This window comes from Myodes glareolus, chromosome 6, assembly GCF_982192425.1.
Source record: "Myodes glareolus chromosome 6, mMyoGla1.1, whole genome shotgun sequence".
Classification (NCBI taxonomy): Eukaryota; Metazoa; Chordata; class Mammalia; order Rodentia; family Cricetidae; genus Myodes; species Myodes glareolus.
The window spans coordinates 34,722,031-34,744,884 of NC_142031.1; the positions used below are offsets into that span (position 1 = coordinate 34,722,031).

A 22,854-nucleotide genomic window follows, 5' to 3' on the forward strand; every position below is an offset into this window, starting at 1 on the left:
GTGAATAAATAATGAAATCGGCAAGAAGCAAGCTTGTTTTTAAAATTTAAAATTTTAAAATTTGTTTATTTTTATGTGTGTGTATGTTATGTGTGTGTGTAGAAGTCAAAGGACAGATTTCAGGAGGTCTTTTTTTTTTTTTTTACTTTCAACTGTGGGTTTTAGGAATCAAATGGGTTATCAAGCTTGAACAGCAAGCATTTTTTTTTTCCAAGAAGGGTTTCTCTGTGTATCACTGGCTGTATTGGATCTTACTCTGTAGACCAGGCTGGCCTCGAGCTCACAGAGATCCATCTACCTCTGCCTCGCTGAGTGCTGGGATTAAAGGCATGTGCCACCACTGCCCGACAACAGCAAGCATTTTTACTCACTGAATCATGTTGCCAGCCCGAGTTTTGTTTAATTTGAATTACTGTGAAATTTCTCTTATTTAAAACTCTCACTTTTTTTTATATCTCCTGGTTGTTTGGTGATAACCCCTTGTCACAAAATTTTCTTTTGTTATTTTTGATGCTACCCCTGAAGTAAAAATTTAAATGACTTGCTATTCTGAAATTATATACAAGAAGGTACACTGCCCCTGGTTAGCATTGTCTCATTCATTTCTTTCTGAGTAGAAAACAGGTGTGTAAGATAATAACATGATGGAAAATATGCCTATAAAGAGGAGATAGGGGCAAAGGTTCATCTCATTCACATCCCACACAAACTTCAGGGATTGTTATTAAGTAAAGTCCCAAGACAGACAAAATTCCTAGTCAATAATTGTTTATTAGTTAAGAGTTCAATTTGATTTGGAACTCTTTGGAGTACCTTATGTTTAACTTGATTTCATAGTATAAATTTCCTTTTTATTGCTTAAAAAGAAATGTGTCTCCAGTTAACAGCTTTCCTCTGAGCAGTATCTTCTACCAGTTGCAGAGAGAGAAGTTTCCCTTCTGTAGCACTGCCTGGAGACCTCCCACAAGGTTGTGATAATAATAATAATACTTATTATTAATGATAATACAATATGAGCATGAGATGTTGTTTAGCAGTTAAAGCTTGATGCATGCTGTAGAGCAAGTAAATCAGCCTTCCCCAAGATGAGGACAGTTCACAGAGGGAGGAAAACGTGAATATTGGGGCCCTGGTTCTTTGTTGCTTTTCTCTTGCTTGAGAAGGGAGGCTAGTGTTTGCATATGAGTGTGTTGGAGCAGGACAAGAGAAACAGTCTTTATCCAGGGCATTGATGGTGAAGAATAAGGAAAGCACAAGTTCTTGCTTGCTGTTCAAAATGTGCTTCCTGGACATCAACATCTGTCTTATTATGGAGCAGATTATAAATCCAGAATCTCAGGCCCCACTACTCACTTTAATCTGTATTTTCACTGGACTCCTAGATAGTCACATACATAAAGTACTGACCTAAGAGATTTTTCTAGAATGTATTCCATGGGATGTTGTATCTGGGTTTATAGGAACAAATGCACATCTTGGGTAATTTCTCTAGTTTTATGATATTGGGAAGAGTCCTCCCCCCCTACTTCCTCTTACCCACACCCATAATGGAGATAAACACAGAGAAAAACATTTTGGAATGATCCAGATTACACTGGGATTGGTCATGGAGGCAGGGGCTTCAATTTGGTGTGTTTTAATTAAAAATTTGCTTTAGCAAGAGGTGATAATAATATAAAAGCAATGTTTGAGGTGATTTTTTTGCTCAATCTTTTCTTTTATTGTACAAAAGTATGGATAAGCATTCAAATATTACGGTAGTCAGCCCATTTAATACAATTAACTTTCAAATTTCCCTGCCAAAGATGATTTAAAATTCATGAGTATATAGTCAATCTTATGTTTATTAGTTACAATTGTCTTATTAAGAGTGTATTAATGACGAGGAATTATCTAGACAAGGTTGGCACATCTATGGTGGACTTTCTTGAGTGTTAATTGATGTAGGAATTGTGGGTGGCATCAACCCTTAGGGTTGTGAATAACAACTATCTGGAAGTTGGTGTATCTAGACACTAGAAGTCCAAGCTCAAGGTGTGAGAAGGACTGGTTTCTTCTGTGACCTGCCATGGTGTCCACATAGCACCTTCTCATGTGTCCACATGTTGTCTTTCTTCTTAGCTTGTCTATCCCCAAAGTCTCCTTTTTCCTTCTGTGGGTATGAGTCTGATTGGATGAGGTCCTGCCACAGTAGCCTCATGAGCAAAGGCAAGTTACCAGTGACTACAGCTGCTGAGGAACAGATTCTCCCTCCTCCAGGAACCATTAATGCCTATAACTGCTCATGAACCCCTCCTTCATTCATGTCCACTGCACCTTTCTTATCCTTCCATTTCAAGATGCATTATTTGTAATTGGAATGGCCCTTTGGGGACTAGGGGAACTTCTCCAAGTTGAGAATAATTGTGTTTCTATAATCCTTGAAGGGCAGCTTGCAACCACCTCTAACCCCAGCTTCAGTGAATCCAACATCCTTCTCTGGTCTCAGATACACACACTCATATACACAATTCTGTTACCTCATATACTTATATCAAAAACAAAAAGAAAATGAGAATGATCTTTTGAAAATACTCTCTTAGCAGATAAAATCCCATGTTTGAAAAAGCAGCCAAATGAGGTCAAATGTGAGCCTCCCATACTGACCACTGACCGCTGACTGTTCTTTCCCTGGAAATGCTATTTTTCAGCCTGTGTCCCTGTCTTCCAGTTTTTGCCCCTTGCCATTACTGCCGAGGAGAACATGTATTTTTAAATCCTTCTTTTCTTTTTCATGATAAAATATTCACTGGAAATTATGTGAGTATCTACAATATAGTAGGAGTGAGCAGAGAGAATAGTAATGATACTGAGTATATCATGTAATTATGGGCTAGATCCTCCCAAGTCTAAAATAATTTCTTGACTACTTAGGACCCTGTGCCAGCTGCATCTACTGCAACCAGGGTATCTTGTTAAAGACTGATTTACTCTGTCCACAACGACAGGAAAACTTTACCATCAATTTATTTTTCACTTTCATCTTTGCATTTTAATGTTAAGATACTTGCAGAAAAGTTGGCTTATAAATAAATGAAGCATTGTATGCGAGGCTATGCAGTTGACAATAATATGCAGTGATTTTATGGCGTCTTTATACTTTATGTATGCAAACACTGTCATTCACGCGTGCTCAATCTTTGTAATAGTTTCGTGAGGAGGTTAAAAGAATGGCTTCCCCAAGAAACACCTGACTGCTGTTGTTAACCATCAAGGTTCTGGAATCCACACTCCAGATTTCAACAAGGAACAGCTGAGCATCTGTCAAGGAGCATTGTTTTGTGCCATACAGCACTGTTTTGAGGTTGAGCTTCCAACTTTAGAAGACATTAAACATTAGAGTAACTATATAAGTGACTGCTGTATAGTAGGCGAGGATTGTTATAGGAAAGGAAAATTGAGGTGATGTCACAGCTTTAATAAAGGTGATCAGAGAGGCTGTATGACAGAGAACCTGGAACTCTTGTACAAAGTTAGCAAAGAAGTGATATTAGTGTTTATCCATTATGTTTCTGTTTCCCAAACATTGGTAACAGGATCATTGTACAAAAGCCTGTGAATATAATAATAATTGTTATACAGAACAATTATTGTTAGGAAGAATAAAGATCATTGGCCTAGACTTCTGAAAAAATGACTATGTGAACTTACAAAAAGGCAACCTTTTTATTCCTCCTATAATTGAGTCATTGGAAGCAAGACATTATACTGCCCCTTTTCATTTTTAAAAAGAAATCCATAAAATTAAACGGGTTAGACATGTTTCTCTGCCTGCTGAACCTGTGACCATAATGAGCTATTGATGAGTCTTTTTCAATGCTCACAGTTGGGCTCAAGATACCTTACTCTAAAATACAAAGTTAGTTCTTCTATTTGTCTGAAGAATGATTTTTAAAGGCTTTGCTGTAGATTGTTGTGAACCCAGATCCACACTTTTGAAGAAGGCTAGAGAAAGGGAGACAAATCTTCACAGGGGAATCATGTGTCCCATTGAGCAGCAAAAAGGAGGGACTAGGGAATTTGTGACCTAAACGCTGAATAAGCCCCTAGAGGTCCTTTCCTATGATCATGATTACCAGTTGCTTCTCATATGTGTAGTAGAGCAGATTGGATAATACTGTGGCCACAGATAGTTCAAAATTTCAGTGGTTTAAATTGTGTAGATCTCATTTTGTTTTATCACCCCTTTGGGGTATCTAGAGGCTGTGAGACCCTTACTCGTACCATCTCAACTGTGAACACCATGGATTGATCACTACTTAGAAATGTCCCACTATATGAAGATGACAAGAAAGCAAACATGGCCATGCCTACATTAGCTTGTTTCATTCCTTGTTGGCATAACACAGGTTTTCCCTGATGCTCCACTGGCTGAATAAATGAAACAATCCCACTTGGACTTATAGAAGTATATTCCAGTACTTATTGTAGTAAATCCTATTTGGTAGATGGAAAGGGAAAGAGAGCCAGAAGATTTGATGACAGGTAGAATCTGGTATATTTGTATAGGCTTTGGAGAAAATGGAAGAAATTGCTTTATCCTGTTGATGAAGTGTTCAGTTTGGTGCTTAGACTGAATATCTGATTTCTTTTGTAAAGTTCTTCGTTCTTCAAAAAAAAGGAGCAAGGCCAATTTGTTCAAAGATTTGAAGTTGAAGGGGTAATATTTAAGGTCAATGCAGCTGAAATGTATTTAGATTTGTTTATGGCACACTCCATATGCATCAACGATGATGTGGTTTTTCTCAGTTCTTGTTTGGTTGGAAAAATAGTATCTTGTCTTACAAAGATAAATCTAAACAAACTACTATTATATATACATACGTATATATGTATATATATGTACAAACATATATATGTATATAATACTTTCTTATTTGATTTCCATAACTTCTTTTATTCAACTCAACATTTTAAGATTTATGACTTATAAGAAGAAACCAGGGTATAGAAATGTTTATTAAGTATTGTGTATTAGGCAGGCAATAGATTTTGTGAAGAAATGGAAGTAGAACTCAATAGGCCATATTAGGGTTCAGGGTTGCACAAGAAGGAAGCTGAGCCCAAGAATCAGGTGAGATGGAAAAGTCAAGCAGACTTTCAATGTCTTATTGACAGGGATTGAAAGGTGCAGATGTTAGTGAGTACCATTAAGGAGGAAGGATGCCCATGTGAGCTTTCACTGGATCAGAAGCTAGAGGTAGGAACTTGAAAGTTGCAAGTAGTATATTAAACACAGATAAACTTACCCAAGTTAGATACAGTTGCTTACCTCATTTCAGGTATAATAACTTCTGGGAAAAACTAGTACCTATATTGAAGATCTGGATTTAGGAAAACTCTAACAATGTGCATTTTCTTTAAAGAAAAAATTCAAAGACAATAATAGTTGATATTAAAAATGGTACCCATAATGCAAGTAAACTTTCTTCTTTTAGCACTAAGGCCAATCTCAGTAGGATAATAGAGCCACAATGGAGTGCATACAGCTATGTTCTACTCTTTAGTTTTAACTATCAACTTTACAACTTAGAATCACCAGAGAATGGACTCTCAAATACTGTATGGAATTTATTTGCCTGTGAGCATGCCTACAGATAATTTTCTTGATTGTTATTTGAGGTGGGAAGGCCTATTTGAATGTAGATGGCACCATTTCATGGGTTGGATCATGAACTTAAAAAGAGTAGGAAGGTAGCTTGGTACCAACCAGTGAGCAAACATGTGACCTGGGTTGCTTTTATTTCTCTTTTTTCTTTATTGTGAACATTATATGACCACTGTATCAAGTTATAACTGACTTCTCTGAAGTGATACAGTGTAATCTGGAATCGTAAGCTGAATAAAACTTTTCAGTTTCCTCTCTTATGTTTTGTCCGCTAGAGTTTTTTGTCACAGCAATAGAAATGAAGCTGGAAGACATGGAAACACAATAATTCCATGTTCTTCTAGCCTCTTTCTGTCTAGACTGAGACTCCCCCATCTCCATTCTGAGGAATGTTTGTGTGATTAGTGCGGGAGTTTCACAACTCTGGACTACAAAACTCTACTCAAGGATAGAGTTGGAAATAAGAACCCATCTCCTTAGAAAGGAGACAAATGACCAACAATACCTTTTGTGCAACACTGTTGATCTTCCAGGATTCTATTACTATCTCTTGTTAGAAAGCTGTTTCACCACATTCTGCTTCAAGTTTCTGTTCTGCAATATGTGGCTAATGACAGTAATGACTTCCCATAGCGTTGTGAGGAATAAATGAAGAATTTCATTATCTTAGTTAAGGTTTTATTTCTGTGAAGAGGCACCATGACCATGACAACTCTTGTAAGGAAAACATTTAGTTGGGGCTGGCTTATAGTTCAGAACATGGCACAATTCAGGCAGACATGGTATTAGAGAGGTAGCTGAGAGTTCTAAATCTCCATCAGCAAGCAACAGGAAAGAAAGAGTCACCCTGGACTTAGCTTGAGTGTCTGAGCCCTCAAAGTCCACCCCTGTGACACCCTTTCTCCAACATAGCCATACCTACTTCCACTTCTAATCGTGTCGCTCTTTATTGGCCAATGGGGCTGTTTTTATTCAAATTACAACAATCATTTAAATTGTTAGAACCATTTTGCAGGCAAATGGGAAGGGTTTTGTAAACTCGATCATTACTTTTATTACATATTTCTATGTTCTTAAGGTGGTTGTTATTCTAGAAGACACAACTTAAGATTACATTTCTCTCAGTTTTATCCTTAACCATCAAAGGATCCAGAGTCAGCCATAAACAAATACTTTTGCTGATTAAGGACAGAAAGAACCTTATTTTGTAGTCAGACATGAGGAAATGGTGAGTTATCTCTATCCTGTGACTGTGGACGTGAAGATCTCAGAGGACTTACTTCAGAGATTTTAGTGACTTGCAGAAGTTCACACTTCTTTCATAGAAGACCAATCAAATGACAAAACCTTATTTTTCTTGCCCTATGAAGCATGTAAATAAGTAGGTCTTCCTAAGAGCCATCCTTGTACTTCGATATTTGTCAGGCCATTTCTCCAGATTTCAACTGTTCTAGTGATGTTCTGTTATGTCTCCACTTTGGGAAGAAGACAATGATGTGGTCAGTGAGCACCGATTTGCTCACTACTCTTAGATCTCAATTAATCAGTGTGCACTTCTCCGAAGTAGACCAAATGACTGGGAAAATTGTTTTGTTGTGGTTTGTTTTATTGTCAGTCATCTAGCGCATACATAGAGCCTCTCCAGGAAAGCAGGATTGGTGTTTAAGTGCTAAATACTTCAGGCTCTTATTTTTCACCCTCTTGAAACACTCCTTAGTTCCAGGGTAATCCCAGGTACATATTGCTCTTGCTTTTGAACATCTGCCTTATCTCTGTTTCTAAGATACTTCTGTGCCTTTAAAGTGTGCTAAAATAGGAGACAGCATTTCAGACCAGGAATCTACTATTTGTTTTTTTTTCTTTCAATATTGCAAAGAGATCCTCACACCTTCCCTTCATCTGGAAGAGTAAAGAAGAATTTAATGAATGTTGGCCTTTAGACACATCACCCTGCCAAACATTGCTGTAAGTGGCTTCAGAGAAAGTCATTACTGTCTTTTTTCCTACTATTTAATTAGTCTCCAGATATCCCAGAACAAAGAATAAAGTGACTTTAGCTGTGACTGGAATCAAGAAATCGGCATCTCTTTTCACAGCACCTCCAAATATCCATCTCAGATTATAACCAGGCACAGAGGAACTGAAATTATCATCTTACATTGGGATCTCTTTTTGAGATGTGCCATGGATGAGAAGAAGAAGAATTCACAGCCCAAGAAGGGGAGGGTTGGGAAAAGCTTGGGGGAGTAGGGTGGTTGAGATGGAGGAAGGACAGATATGGGAGCAGGGAAGAAGTTATCTTAATTAAGGGAGCCATTTTGGGGTTGGCAAGAGACTTGGCTCTGGAGGAGTTCCCAGGTGTCCACGGGGATGTCTCTACCTAAGACCCTGGGCAGAGGAGGAGAGGGAGCCTGAAATGGCCTTCTCCCATAGTCAGACTGATGACTATCTTGAATATTACCATAGAACCTTTATCCGGCAACAGATGGAGATATAGAAAGAGACCCACATCAGAGCACTGGAATGAGCTCACAAGGTCCAGTTGAAGGGCAGAAGGAGGGAGATCTGATCTGATTGTCATGACGATGCCAAGTGATGACATCAGATAGCATGTGGATGCCATGCTGATAACTCCACATCTCCACAATATGAAAGACACCCATTTTCCCTGTTGTTGACTCCTAAGAAACGAGTTTCATTTTGGGGTATGTACATCCCTAATATCTCTTTAGTCTTTGCTATCCTTGTCTTTGGGGACAACAGGTCTCATATTCAAAGACATTCAGTCATAAACCTCAGGGATTTTATTTTTGACATTTAATATGAATAACTTGCACTAATCCAGAGTTCATCATTTATGTTTTTCTAAGTAAATGAATGGATTGATACAGCCATTATTCAGATTTAAATATGGAATATTTCTATTACCCAGTACTCTTCTGCCCCTTCCCAACCAAGACCCACCTCTGGTTCTCATTACTATTCTGTCTTATATTTTTCATAGATCCGTTTTTCTTATTCATGACTTTTATACAAAGGGAATGGATGTATAATTCTTTCATTTATTATGTCTTTGAGATGCACCTAGCTGAGTGTTAAAATAAATAATCTTACCACAGGACTGGAAGCCCTGACTGCTCTTAGGGATGGAGAGGGAGGAGGAGGGGGGGGAAGTGGGAGGGTGTTGGGAGGAGGGGCGGAAATGGAAACTTTCATAATTTAATAAACTTTGAAAAAAATAAAATAAATAATCTATTTCATTTTATTTAGAGAAAAAGAATTCAGAGCTCTACAGTGTTACTATCCAAGTGAAACATAGATGACCTGCCTGTGGGAACAAAGTCCACTTAGCCACTTTTCTGTACCTTGGGCCTATGAGAACACATCAGTGCTCTTTATTGTTGCCTCTGAAATATTGCCTGCTTTTGTAATATCACAAAGTAATAGAGTATGACAAACCTTCTTCACTTCAGTTTGATTGTCTTGCTTTGCAATGGAGAATAAGATATATTTTTTAACCTATAACATGATTAAATCAACCTGACAAAGTAAGCAAATTTATTTTTCTGGTTTCTATTTATTACTTTTCTCTTTTAAATAAACCAACAATATTTATCAAGCTTAAACTATGAAACCACTATCAGAGCAGAAACAATATTCACAATCTAGAACCTTTGCTTTTACTGTTTACTTGGGGTGACAAATGTTCAATAGAGATATCACTTGACTGAGAATCAGGAACCCAGAGGACTTGACATAGTTGGTTGAATAACACCTTGAGTAGCAGACTGATGACCTGAAATTCAGCTTTTGAAGCTGTGAAAATGGAGAACATCATCAATGCACTGTAGAACCTTTGAAAATGCCACACCTACCATCCATTTTCTCAGGTCCTTGAAGCAGGAAATTTGATAGATTGTTTCTCCTCTCTTGTCAGTTTATTAGTCACTTTCTTCTGTGTTCTGTAGAATGTCTGGCAGACTCCATGAAGCAAAAATCCTGAAGAACTATCTTACCTTCTATTGGCAAGTTTAGCAGTCAATTTTTTGTGGGATATGAATTTGAATATATACAGCATACCATCAAGCAGTCCAGGCAAGAGCAGTTCTTGTCTAAATGGCTAGCTTTGTCATAATGAAGGCAAATTTTATAATGAGTTTTTTTTATACCCATCAACCTCTCTGAAGTAATTGGTGCTGCCAGAAGCAGATATGTCTCACTGTTGAGAAAAGTCTAAGTTCTTAAAACATTTCAAATGTCATATTTAGTAGGTCTTCAAAAGGTTTGAAGAATACCTGCCCATCTGAAATACATCTCTGTACACTTAGAAAACATAAGTAACATGAGTGCAAGTTTGACTATTATAATGACTATTTATAAATCCTTAATTTTAATTATATATACATTTTAGGTAAGCTATATAAGCATAATTACTTAAACAATAGTAGAAATATACATATAACAAAATTGGCTTTAAATATGTATTAATAGACCAAGATTCATACCAATGTAAAGTATTCATTTTTATGCTATATTCCCCTTTAAATGAAAATAAACATTTATGAACAATCATTTTGGGAATTTGGGCATAGTTTTCTCCAAACTGCTTTCTGCAGTCACACAAAAACTTTATTAGTTACAACACTGCTTCATCAATGGCTTAGATATATTCTTTCCTAGCTCTTATGTTTCAAATTAAATATTTTATTAATTTCTATTAATCAATGTATTACCATAAGACTGTGGCCTACCAGTGGTTCTGGTGCCTTTCTGCTTTGGCACCTCCATAGCATCTCCTTTGAAGGTGGAGGCTGCTTGTTCATTCCCCTGGCCTTCAGACCTGAAATAGTCACTCAGAAACTGTATTAATTACAACACTGTTTTGTCAATAGCTTACACATATTTCTAGCTGACTCTTACATCTTAAATTAACCCAGTCCTATTATTTTATATTTTACCACAAGGTTCATGGTTTATCAGTAAGGTTCCATCTGGCATCTGTCTCCTTTGGTAGCTACATGGCATCTCCCTGACTTTGCCTTCTTTCCTCCTCTATCTGCTTAGAATTCCCTCCTTACCCTATTCTGTCCTGCCATAGTCCAAAACAGTTTTATTCATTAACCAATAAAGCAACAAATATACAGAAGGGCATCCCACACCACTCCTTGACTCTGCCTACTCTCTCTCTATATCTCTGTTCAGATTTCCTGTCTGGCTTTACTCTACTAAGCCATTGACCAAAATAGCTTTATTCATTATCCAGTAAAAGCAGCACACATACAAAAGGACGTTCCACATCAATAGATGGCTCAGCAAGGAGTTAGGATTCATAAGCCCTTCTCCCATCTGTACTGGTCTATTGCCTCGCTTGATCTTGAGCAGGCCTTATGTAGACAACTACAGCTGTTGTGGCTTTAGGAGTGTGGCAGTCCTGTCAAGTTCAAAAGACAATATTTTCCACAATCCTTAGTCCTCTGCATTTTGTAAGTCTTTCCCCATCCTCTTCTGTGATGTTTCCTGACTCATGCTGGGGAGGTGTGATATAGATGTCCCATTTGTGGTTGAGAGCTCACTGACACTTATTTTCTGTACTTGGATGAACCATGTGTTTATGCATTAACTAAATGGTCACTACACAAAGATACATCTCCGATGAGGTCTGGAAGCTGCTCTAATTTGAGACTGTCTCTTGAAGTGTACTCCATACTCTTCCCTTTGGAAAGTTCAGGAGTTTGATGTTTAATATTGAAGTTGTTAGTGCATTTGGAATTGATGATTGTCTACAGTGAGAGAAAAGGGACAATTTTCAATCTTTTACATAAAAATATGCAATTTTCTCAGTACCATTTGTAGAAGTGCTATTTTTTTATATACTGTGCATTTTTATGTCTTTGTTAAATACAAGATGACTGTAGGTGCATGGATTTATTTCTGAGTCTTTGATTGTGTTTCATTGATAAATCAAGTGAGACTAGTGTATCCAATTAAAAAAGCACACACAGAAACATACTGTGCTGGTGAAAATGGCTAATGGACAAGCTTGATCCTCTTTTACATACACTGTTATGGGACATGACTTTATGGACATGTCCATATAGGACAAGCCTTTCTCCAATAACTGTAGATTCACGGTTTCAAAACACTGTATGAATGTTTTTTTTTGTGTGTGTGTCTTTGTAAGTATGTATGCATATATACATATGCATACATACATACATGCATATATATAATTCATACTCATGAAACATATACTTATGTCTAGATCTCTTTGACTTACTTAGGAGTTTTACAAATTGTGGTATCAAAAAAGTTACACAAGGCTTTTTGAAAAGGGGAGAAGATGACAGTGCAAAGGTGCTGTGGATTAGACTGAAAACCTCCTGGAAAAGAATGTTTCAGTGGATTCTGTTGTAAACTTGAGAAAACTACTTTCTCAAAATTTTGAGAGCAGAACACTTTGCTAGCAAAGAAAATTCTAGTATGGAATTCTTAAGACTGTCAGTATCCATTTTCATTTCATCTTTCTTCTGATTCTTTTGTGAAAATATTTTTTTTTTTATAAAGAAAAAGACTTTGCCCTCTTTCTAGACGGAGCAACAGAGGTTTGGTTTTGTAAGGCAGATATATTCTGATTACACCAGCTTTGCCCATACCCACTTCCATATATATGATGAGAACTGGGACCTTCGTGATCAATTTCATGTTTGAAATCAGACACGGCTGAAAACAGATGGGATGTGTTGTTTCCATTCTGTGGATAAGCTTGTCTGTGTGTAGTGCCATGTTTATCATTAACTTAATGGAGTATTTCAAGAAGTAATGATTGATAGCTCAGATTCTCTTCTGCAACAGTCCAGATACTCTCTGGTAGAACTTCCCACTGTAGCACATTGTAGTCTCAATGAGCTGACTTATTTCAGTCTGCTTCTTCTAGGAAGTGCAGTAGTTTGTACATTTGCTCTATGAAATCCATAAGCAAGAATATCACTTCTTTGTCCCTTCTACCCTTCCCCTGATTTTTTTCCAAATGTTGTATATGCACTGTTGTTAGGTGGCCTATGAGAAGGGTGTTTCTTACCATCAGTGAAAGATTTCACTAGCAGAGTCATTCTTCCTATCTTTCTTTTGGGAAATTCAACTATTTTCTACTCGGACCCCTCCCTTCTTTTCCTTTCTACTCTGAGGCAACTCCAACTCAATGATTTCTAATGATCTATGCTTCCAAACAAATGCAAATGAATGAACTGGAATTCTCTTTAGATTAGTCTAGAAGCTCACAGGTGGACTTCTCTTACATGAACCGTAGGACTGAAGCTGGGGAGCTCCTGGAGATGAAGTGCTGTGAAAGGACGCACAAGAGTCTGCCCATCCTTTCAAGAAAAGGATGGTGGGAAAAACACATTAGCTTTTCATCTTTGGAGTTTTTTTTAAAAAAACAGACAAATATGTGACTATGTCAGTAATTTATTCTGCTGCATATTCATGAAAAAGTGTCAGATAATTAAACAGAACTCTACAGAACCCTCATGACTGAATGCAATTCCAGACAAAGTCAAACTTCAGGAAGAGGTATGGCTTGGTTGATTAATAACTTTCCAGGAAGTCCCAGCCCCTTATGAGATTCAGTCACAGATTCCTGTCTGTCCTGTCAGCTCCTCTGTGAGGATTCAGTCTATAGAAAGGGCTTTTTCTTACTTAGGAAAGCCACCATTTCTCTTAGCACTCTGGCTTTGTCAGGTAAAGGACAGAGTATATTTTAGGATAATATTAAGCAAAAAGAGCAAATTCACTCTGTTCTCTGTCAATCTCAGCCATATCCTGAAAGTCTTCAAATAGTCGAGGAAATTAAACTGCTCCTGTTTCCAAGGAGCATTCAGTAACGCTGAGGAGTCCATAGGCTCTGCTCTAGTGCCTCGATTTCACATTGCCTGTGGGTTTCTCAGTTCTGCCTGATCATTAGGATCTCCCAGGAATCTTCAAAGATGCTGAGGCTGCACTCAGTCTAATTTACCTGGTCTGGTGAATTAGACCCAAGTATCTAAAGTTCAAAGCTTCCACAAGTGAAGTGAATTTGCGTACAGGGTTAAGAACCTAGCTGAACTATTTTGAACAAAACCTCTTAACTTCATAGCATTGTTTTAGTGCTGTCTATCTTAAGAATGATTTTGAAAAATAGAGTTATGTTCTTACTATGCAGAAAGCTGATGTAACTATATTCTAGAAGCATACTGTATCATGCTTAGTATATTCCCACAAAAATTTTGACCATAATCAACATTCTTAAAGAGTGGATTAGAAATTGCCTTGATTCCTTTATCCTTCTTCTTTTTCATCTTTTTTTATTGTATCAATGGTGTATACGTGTTTGTGTGTGTGTGTGTGTGTGTGTGTGTGTGTGTGTGTGTGTGTACATGTGGAGGGCAGAAGTTTGTTGGGTGACTTCATCCATCAAACTCCACTTTATTTACTTAACCATTATTATTATTCAAGTGAATTTTTGTATTTTTGTGACAGAGTCTCACTATGGATTCTCAGCTGACCTCAAATTTACAGAAATCCACCTGCCTCTGTTTTCTGAGTCTTGGAATCAAAGGGGTGCTCCCCAGATTCAGCTGGACTACTTTACTTTTTGAGCCGGTGTCTCTGACTATGACTGGAGTTCACTAAATTGGTTAAACTGGATGTTCAGTGGCCTTTTGGATCTAGGGAGTCCTGTCTACAGATGAATGTCAGCACACCCTGCTTTTTCTCAGATGATGGGGACCTGAACTCAGGTCCTCACGCTTGCACAGCAAGCACTTCATCCAGTGAGCCATCTCTCCAAGCCTTCTTTTCTTCTCATTTTCTCACATTTCTTCCACCTCCACCTGGATTTTACTGCCGATTCCTATGACGCTCACAGCCAAATTTCTTTCACCTATTTGTTGTCTACCTGTGATGCTGATGGTGAACTCCAAGCCTTCCCAAAATATTGTCCTTCATTTCTCAAATATTATTGGTGACTTTTGTTTGAAAATATTGTCTAGATTGTTCCACTTGCTTCCATACCAGTAGAAACCTGCCTAAGAGCTCAAAACCTTAAATGCGGAATACAGCACTTCTTGGTCAGTTTGCTCTTGTGACAGGAATAAAGGCTTACTGCAAAAACATTTACAATGTCGATAGATGACGGAAAGGAACAATCATGGGATCCCTGCCGTTCTTCTGCACTCCTTCCTTAGAATTGTCTCTGCCTTCCTTCTGTCTCTGTTGTTTCAAAAGTACTTTCCAAACTTAAAGTGCTTTTTATGCATCCTCCTCTTGGCACATTTTAAAATAGAGCCTTTGAATGTACACTGTGAAACAGGAGCATTGGTGATGTTAAAGTAACTCTGTACCTTTGAATTCTCAACTCAGATTTAGAACTTTTGACATTAGAATGACTGGGATTTGTTTAATGATAAATGAGGGTTTTGAATCATAGCGAGATTAAAGAGCGCACTCTAATGTGGAACTAGTTAGTGACAGACCTAAATATAAAATTTAGCCTCAATCAAATCTAGAGTCCATGAGCTACAGTGTGGTGCCTGTGGTATAAGGCAAGCATATGGCTGTCAGTTTTATAAAGATGCTTTTGAAAGTACGCAGAATTGTGTCTACACAAGAGACACAAAAATTGCCTATAGTTTTGGCATGCTCAAAGAGATCAAGCATGGTTGAATTTCTGGAGCATTTTGGAAGAAAGTTTATTGTTTAGTATGTGTACCATGTTGTGTTTTATCTTCCTTTAGTGCAAAGCTGTGCTGTTTGAAATGTACAAAGATATTAGTCATAGGTAGAATATTATTCAATTTATCAAAAGTTTTGACTTACAGAATACAAGTTTTTAAGGTATTCCTTGTTAATTCACAGAATTTCATTTTTCAGGAGTGTGTGCACATGTCTATATGTGTTTTCTCGTGAATTAACAGCTGTGTATGCACTTGTGTGTGCAGATGTTTTTGAGACAAAGTCTGTCTCTGAACTTGGGGCTCACCCATAGATTACTTGCTGGCCAGAGAGGCCTAGCCATCTTCTTGTCTCTATCTCCACAGTACTCTTGTTATAAGAATATGGGTACCACCCAGATTTAATGGAGGTCTGGGGATGAACTCTAGTCCTCAGGTTTGTGCAGCAAGCACTTCATCAACTGAACCACACAACCACCTCAATCTGATTCTTTAGGTGCTTAATGAAGTTACAGGCTTGTAGATCTTTACCTTATGTGAGATACACTATGCAAATTTTCTAGTTATATCAACAACCATTTTTATTCATTTATTTAATCTATCAACATTTTGTAAAACTAGTGTATGACCCACAATTTAAGGTATAATGGCTTAACCTAGCGATGCTTTGTGTGTTGCAAGTATCTAACAAAGGGCTAAGCTGTACTGCACTGATAAGACTAACCTGTTGTCATTTAGCCCAGGGAACAAAAGAGGTTCGTCCTTTATTCTCAGGGACTGTGGTGTGTGTGTGTGTGTGTGTGTGTGTGTGTGTGTGTGTGTACAGTTTGATTAGAGAACAAACTGTGGGGGTGGTTGGTGGTTCTTTTCTTTCACCAGGGATGAAACTCAGGTGGTCCAGCCTGACAATAAAAACATTTGCCGGCAGAATCATCTTCCTGACCTTCAGGGAGTGCCCTGGTAATTATCCTTGTGGGAGTTATCTCCTCACCCACCCAGCTCCATTATTTATCTTACCTAGTGCTTTTTCTCAGAGGCCTCACTTTAAAAAAAATAAGAATATCATTCCTGCTTTTTGCAAGACCATTGGAAGACCTTTTGTCAGGTGTGTGATTATACCTTCAAGTTTCCAGGATAGAGAGTCTTAAAACACTCTTAGAGGTTCTCTAGGTAATCAAAGGCTTCTAAGGGTATACATTGGTGGCAGATCTATATTAGCCTGTGGTTTATGGTGATTAAAATTTGATATAGTGCAAGAAAATCAATAGAATTACAGGACTAGGTGGTAATTTGCAACGAAGGAACTTGAGCAGAGTATTTCTATTTCTGTTTTATAGGTTTTATGTCTATTTGTCTTATTCAGGCCACTTGACCATTAAAGTGTCAATGCTACCAAAGGAAAGTATTTTACCTTTTCTATTTGGAGGGAACTATATTCACCTGATTTAAATCTTGCTGGAAATATCTGGAATGTTGTCTTTTGTGTGGTCTTCTTTCCTTACTATGTTCTGCTGTGCCACTGTAAGTGTGCAAGAGGTAAGGCTTATGACACTGACCCATGGCCTCATGATCACATGCTTCCACCTTCTCATTCCATGCCTCTGAGTCCAGGTCTTTCGGTAGAGTGTAAAAAACTGCTGTATGAGAACTTCACTTTCATACATGGTCCAGCTTATTGGCTTAGAGCTCCCAATACAGAGACTAGGGTAAGGTTTCTAATAATTTCTTTATTTTGCTGCTGAGGCAGGATTTCTTTTTTTTTTTTTTTTTTTTTTTCTTTTAGTAATTTTATTAAATTATAAAAAGTTTCCATTTACGCCCCTCCTCCCAACGCCCTCCCACTCCCCCCCTCCCTCTCCTCCTCCCTCTTTGTCCCCAAGGGAAGTCAGGGTCTCCTGCCCTGTGGGAAGTCCAAGTTCCTCCCCCCTCACTCCAGGTCCAGGAAGGTGAGCATCCAAACAGACTGGATCCCAAAAATCCAGTATATGCAGAGGAAACCAGTCCCAGTGTCATTGTCAATGGCTTCTCGGAAAGACTGCAGGCCAGCCACATTCAGAAAATCCAACCACATTCAGAGAATCTGGTTGGATCACATGCTCGTTCAGTCACGGTCCATCTGGCCTTGGTAAACTCTCATTAGATCCGACCCTTTGTATCAGTGGGTGATAGTATCCCTCGCAGTCCTTCGTCATTTTCTTCCTCCTTTTGCTCCTCGTTTGGAACTTGGGGGGCTCAGTTCGGTGCTCCAACGCGGGCCTCCATCTGTATCGTCATCCAACGCCAGGTGAGGGATCTATGGCTCAGTAGACCTTGAACTTGATGAATAGCTGAGTAGAGTCTTGAACTTCTGATCCTCCTTCTTTCTTCTGAGTGCTGAGATTGCAAGCTTGATTCAAAATGGTTATTATATGTTCTGCTATAGATATAACCTAAGACTTTGTACATGATAGACAAACACTGTATCAGCTGAGCAACATCCACAACCTCCCTAATAATAGTTACTTGGAAATTTGTCATAGTTTTTCAGGTAAGGGCAAATCCAAGTGCTTGTATTTGTGAATAAAGAAAAAAATAGCCCATGTCAGAAGATTAACAATCAAAATCCATGCATATGGATTCTACAATGTTGATGCTTAGGATTTTATTTCTCTCAAAATAAAATAATGACTAGCATCAGTAGGATCAGTTTCTCAGCCCAAAATTTAATTTTAAATGCAAGAAAGAAGATTTTCATGTATATTTATGTCATTGCATAGCTAGATTAGGCTTAAGATAAGCTTAAAGAGAATGGTAAAATAAGAATTGGAATTCCATCATAAACAAAACCTCCAAGACCCAGAAAGTGAGAATAGTTTTATATTAAAGTATACTCAGTATGTGGCTAGTTCTTAGTCATAACCATTATGATGTATTGCAGATGAATCCATCCTTTATTCAATGAGCTATAGTCACTACATCGCCTATTTGGCAAACACTGTGCTAGGTGTTGTAAACCCCAGTTAGTAAAATGGACATGATCCTTGCTTTTGGATGTACTTAGAGACATATGGTTGTATTCTGTCTACCACGTGCCCTGTAACTTTAAACCCAGTGGTTCATAAAATGCCATCTGTCACCCCAATCAGTCAGGTCTCATGGGGCTGACTGCCAATATGGGTGAGATTCTCCGGGCAGCTCTCAGCCTTGTAACCTCTCAGGCAAAAATGATTCAGATTGCAAGTGCTATAGTCTCAATATTTTTTTTCTCGTATTCCAACAAACACATTGCAGGAACAGAGACATAGGTATTATGTGCTCCTTGCATGACAGGTTGTAGAGAAAGTTGTAGCGAAGTATGAAGTATTCAAGTCATCAAGTGCATCCATAACAAATGTGTTTTGGCATGTAATGGATGCATTGTGGGTGTAGTAGTTAATTACCCTTGCAATTTGATCTCCTTAGAGCTTGATAAGAATCTGTCTTTGAAAGATGGGAAATACATTCTAATGTCCAAGGTCAGGAAAACCCAGGCAACTTCTTGTAAAGGTATGGTCTAGAATGAAGCAGGATGGTTAGAAAGAGGATGAAAAGATGGGACGAGTCCTAAGTCAGAAGAAACTGGACTTCAAACCAAGAGCCTGGGGCCTGTGAGGAAGACAGACATGTGCAGACAGCCATACTCAGTGACCATTTGAAAAGACATTGTCTCCTGATTTCCCATAGACACTTCGTGAGCTGAAGCTACAATAGCCAACAGGGAAACCTCAAGTGACTCTCCCTAACAGTGTTGGCGTGGAACCTGCTGTTGGACCCCTTGTCTAATGTGTCCTAGCTTAAGAAGTTGGCAAGGTGGAGTAGGCAGAGCACAAGTTATTATTGTCATAAATGTCTGAGAACTGAATGTCTGAGTTGTCAGTGCGACTGTTACAATGACAGCAGCCTGTGCATGGAATCTAGTGTGGTGTATTCGAAGCAGTTGTAGATTGCAGATGAAGCTTCATATGAAATGAATTACCATGTGTGAACTATGCTCACTTAAGACAGAATAAACATGCATAAGTGCACATTCACGTGTGTGTAGGTATATGTGTGTTTGGGGGCACGTGCATGCAGAGGCCGTAGGACAACTTCAAGTGCTGTTTTTTAGGCACCATCTACCTTTTTTTAGAGGTGATCTTTCTCTGGCCTGCAATGCACCAAGAAGGCAAGGGTGGCTGTCTCCCCAGTACTGGAATTAAAAGAGTATGCTGCCAAAGCTGGATTTTTATCATCTCTATATGAATGTATGTAGCTGCGTCTGAAGTGTATGAGTGAGGTGCACGTGCTCCTCGCCATGGGTCTAGAGGTCAGAGGACAACTCTGAGGACCAATCCTTTCCTTCTACCTTGTTGAGGCAGTCTCCCCTGTGTTTTTGCTGTCGAGCTATACGCATCATGATTTTTTCCTGTCTTCTTCCTACTTCTCCATAGGAGTTCTGGGATTACAAGCAAGAGTCTCCTAATCTTGCTATTTTTGAAGGTGGATTGCTGTGGGGCTCACACTTAGGTAATCCGGTTTAGACAGCTGGTGTTTTCATCTGCTGAGCCAACTTTCTGGTTCCATGTCCAGGTTTTTCTTTTCAAACATGGTTTCTGGGGTAGGGGATTCAGGTCTTCTTGCTTATATGGCAAGCACTGTTTCTACTAACCTATCTGCCTAACACCTTAACGTTTTGTAAAGTTCACAGAATCAATCAGTTTAAAGAAAATGAGACCCAACAGAAAAGCCAAGCAGAAGAAAGAAATCATCACAAAGCCAGCGAGTAGCAGAAACAGGAGAGACCACATGATGTTCAGGGGAGGGAATCCGAGGTCTTGTTAGACAAAAATTGTGCTAGGAATGAGTATGAGGATAAGGAGCCTCACATAGCATAAAGCTGTTTCAACCTGAATGATTTGACACTTTGACCTGATTGTAAAGTTCTACATACTGACCCCTATGTTTCGCTCAATGGCAATTGCCACCGAATGTCAAACTTCTGTTTCATCAATAGATACCCATTCAATGGGTACAGCTGCCAGTTCTCACACTTCCTATAAGAGTGCTCCTTGACTGGAATAGTAAAAATGGTTTCAAGCATTCAGAAATTAGCTGTATATTTGTCAAAACTCTGACTCGCATTAGCATGCTGTGAAAGAGACTAGACAGGGCAAAGTGGGAGAAAGCAGAACACATCAGAGCCCCATTCCAATTAGCAAGGGAGGCTGGGGAAGAACAAAGGAAACCACAGAGCCGGTTGGGGTTTGTGCTAATTGTTCTTTATCTTCAAATATTGCTATTGATTAGATTGAGTGTCTTTATCCAGGTCTGAGGGGATCCAATGAGAGGGAGGGGACTAAAGGGATCATTAGGGGAAGATTTCCACTCAGTGAAAGAAGAGCATGCCTTTGAAGGGAGAAGGAGCTGAACTGGAAGGCTCGAGGAGGCAGCATAATGAGGAACCACCCAGGTAAGCTGAGGCCAGACTGCCAGGTGGGACCTGAGGTATATTATATACCTATGCCCTAAGGTATATTGCAGAATGGGAAAACTATAGCCCCTACCGTTCAGTGTTCTTTTGCACATCGCAAAAGACAAAATATGTCGGGTCCTTGATAACAATCATAAAATATGTTATTATTCATGAACATCTTTATTTCTATCACCAGACATAGACAAACCTAAAGGATATTTATTTGTTTGTTTGTTATGTTTGAGATCGACTCTCATATGGCCCAGGCTAGGCTTACATTTTCTATGTATTAAAAGATGACCCAGAACTCTTGATCCTCCTCTTGAACCTCTGGAGTCCTGGACTATAGGTATATGCTACTATGCTTAGTTTTATCACAGGTATATGCTACTATGCTTAGTTTTATCACAGGTATATGCTACTATGCTTAGTTTTTATCTAGTACCATTGACCTAACCCAGGGTCTTGTGCATGCTAGGCACACACTCTACTGAGATGCACAGTGAAGCCATTTAATTTAATTTTTATTTTACTTCATTGCCTTTTGAAGTTAAGCAATTAGGCTCTCTGGTTCAGCCAGGGCAGGCCGAAGACTGATGGACAGAGTTCACAGAGGCTGAATACGGGCAGGCACTGTGAGCACAGGGGCCCGCTTCGGAGTTCTGTAGGGCACGGTGCAGAACACTTCGTCTCCAGGTCTCCATCTGTAGCCTGTCAGATGGTGTGTTGAACTGACGCATGGCGCGGGGCCAGCCCTGGGCATTTGATCACTGTCAGCTCCCCTGCACAGTCTGCCTGAGACTAGACTGGCAGACAGAATGGGAAATAGCGCTTGCCTCTCTGATGATGGCCTAACCCTGGAAAGGCCCAGAGCCAAAGGTCAGAATGGAAACAAGGATGCTGTGAAATCAAATTAGAGAGTCAGGAGCTCATGCCCTCTTTTCACAGATGTAGATCTGGAGGCTTGGGAAAAGAGTAGGGGATGATGCGTGTAGTCTATTTCTCACACAAACAGCAAGAGTTGGATGAGAAATTGAGTCCCCTTCTTCCCAATTAGTGACTGCTTTGTTTCAGCTCACTGGATGTCAGGCCTGACAAATGAAGGGCAGGCCTGTGAGGAGGGGTGGAGGCCTGGCAAGTGAATGACAAGCCTACTAGGTAAGGCGGTGAGATGGCAGGGGTTTATGAAGACTCTGTTTTGTGTGCATAGAAGAAATCAACTCTGAGATGTGTGGTAAGGATGCATATGTCCCAAGGGAGGGCTCCTCATATTAAAGGAAAGGAAGCCACTGTGAACAGGTTGTAAGAAAGACAGTAAGAAAAAACTGACTGCAAGGTTGCCTGGACTTGTGCAATAAGTCCATGTCCCACAGGATGGGACTGCACAGCAAATGCACACGGAGAGCAAAGGGAGTTTAACAAGAATCTCTATGTTTTCACAGAGACGGTCTGGAGACCAACACCATGCTCTGGCTCTCCAGGGTAGGATAGATATCTCTGTGAAGTTGCAAGTCACTAGATGTGTGTGTATCTTCACACATTGCACTGGTCACATAGTGAAGGGAGCAATAGTGGGCAATTTACACGATGTTGGTGGTGATTAGCGTCTGCTGCTGAGTTGTCTTCAAGTTTTAGAATGAGATTGAAGGGGAAGATCACCATTTATGACTGAATAATGAAGCTTGAAGCCCAGTGCCAGAGAAGGGGAGGAAGTCAGTGACTAGATCCATAATACACTGCAAATTTTGCTCCAGGTACCCTGAAGTCTTGTATTACCAAGAACTTTGTGAGGCTCAGAGTGATTATGTGACCTGAGGAAGATGACAGGAGAAGTTTGGGGAAGAATTCACTCCCCAGACCATAAAGTTCTTACTCTGCTTTTCTCTGCACACATGGAATGAATAATAACTATTTCCTTGTGATTCCTGATATCTAGGGACAGATGTGAACACTCACACTTCAGTTTCTCGTCCCACACCTCCAGGATCATGTCCAGCATGGACTTGGTGTGAGTTTCTAGTCTTTACCGT

At 39.2% G+C, this 22,854-nt stretch overlaps 1 protein-coding gene across 3 annotated transcripts in view; it reads left to right on the forward strand.

Annotated features, from left to right (window-relative positions):
• Ctnna2 (catenin alpha 2) overlaps positions 1 to 22,854 on the forward strand; it is a 1,097,293-nt gene that overhangs the window by 877,272 nt on the left and 197,167 nt on the right. The gene's annotated exons all lie outside the window — the stretch shown is intronic.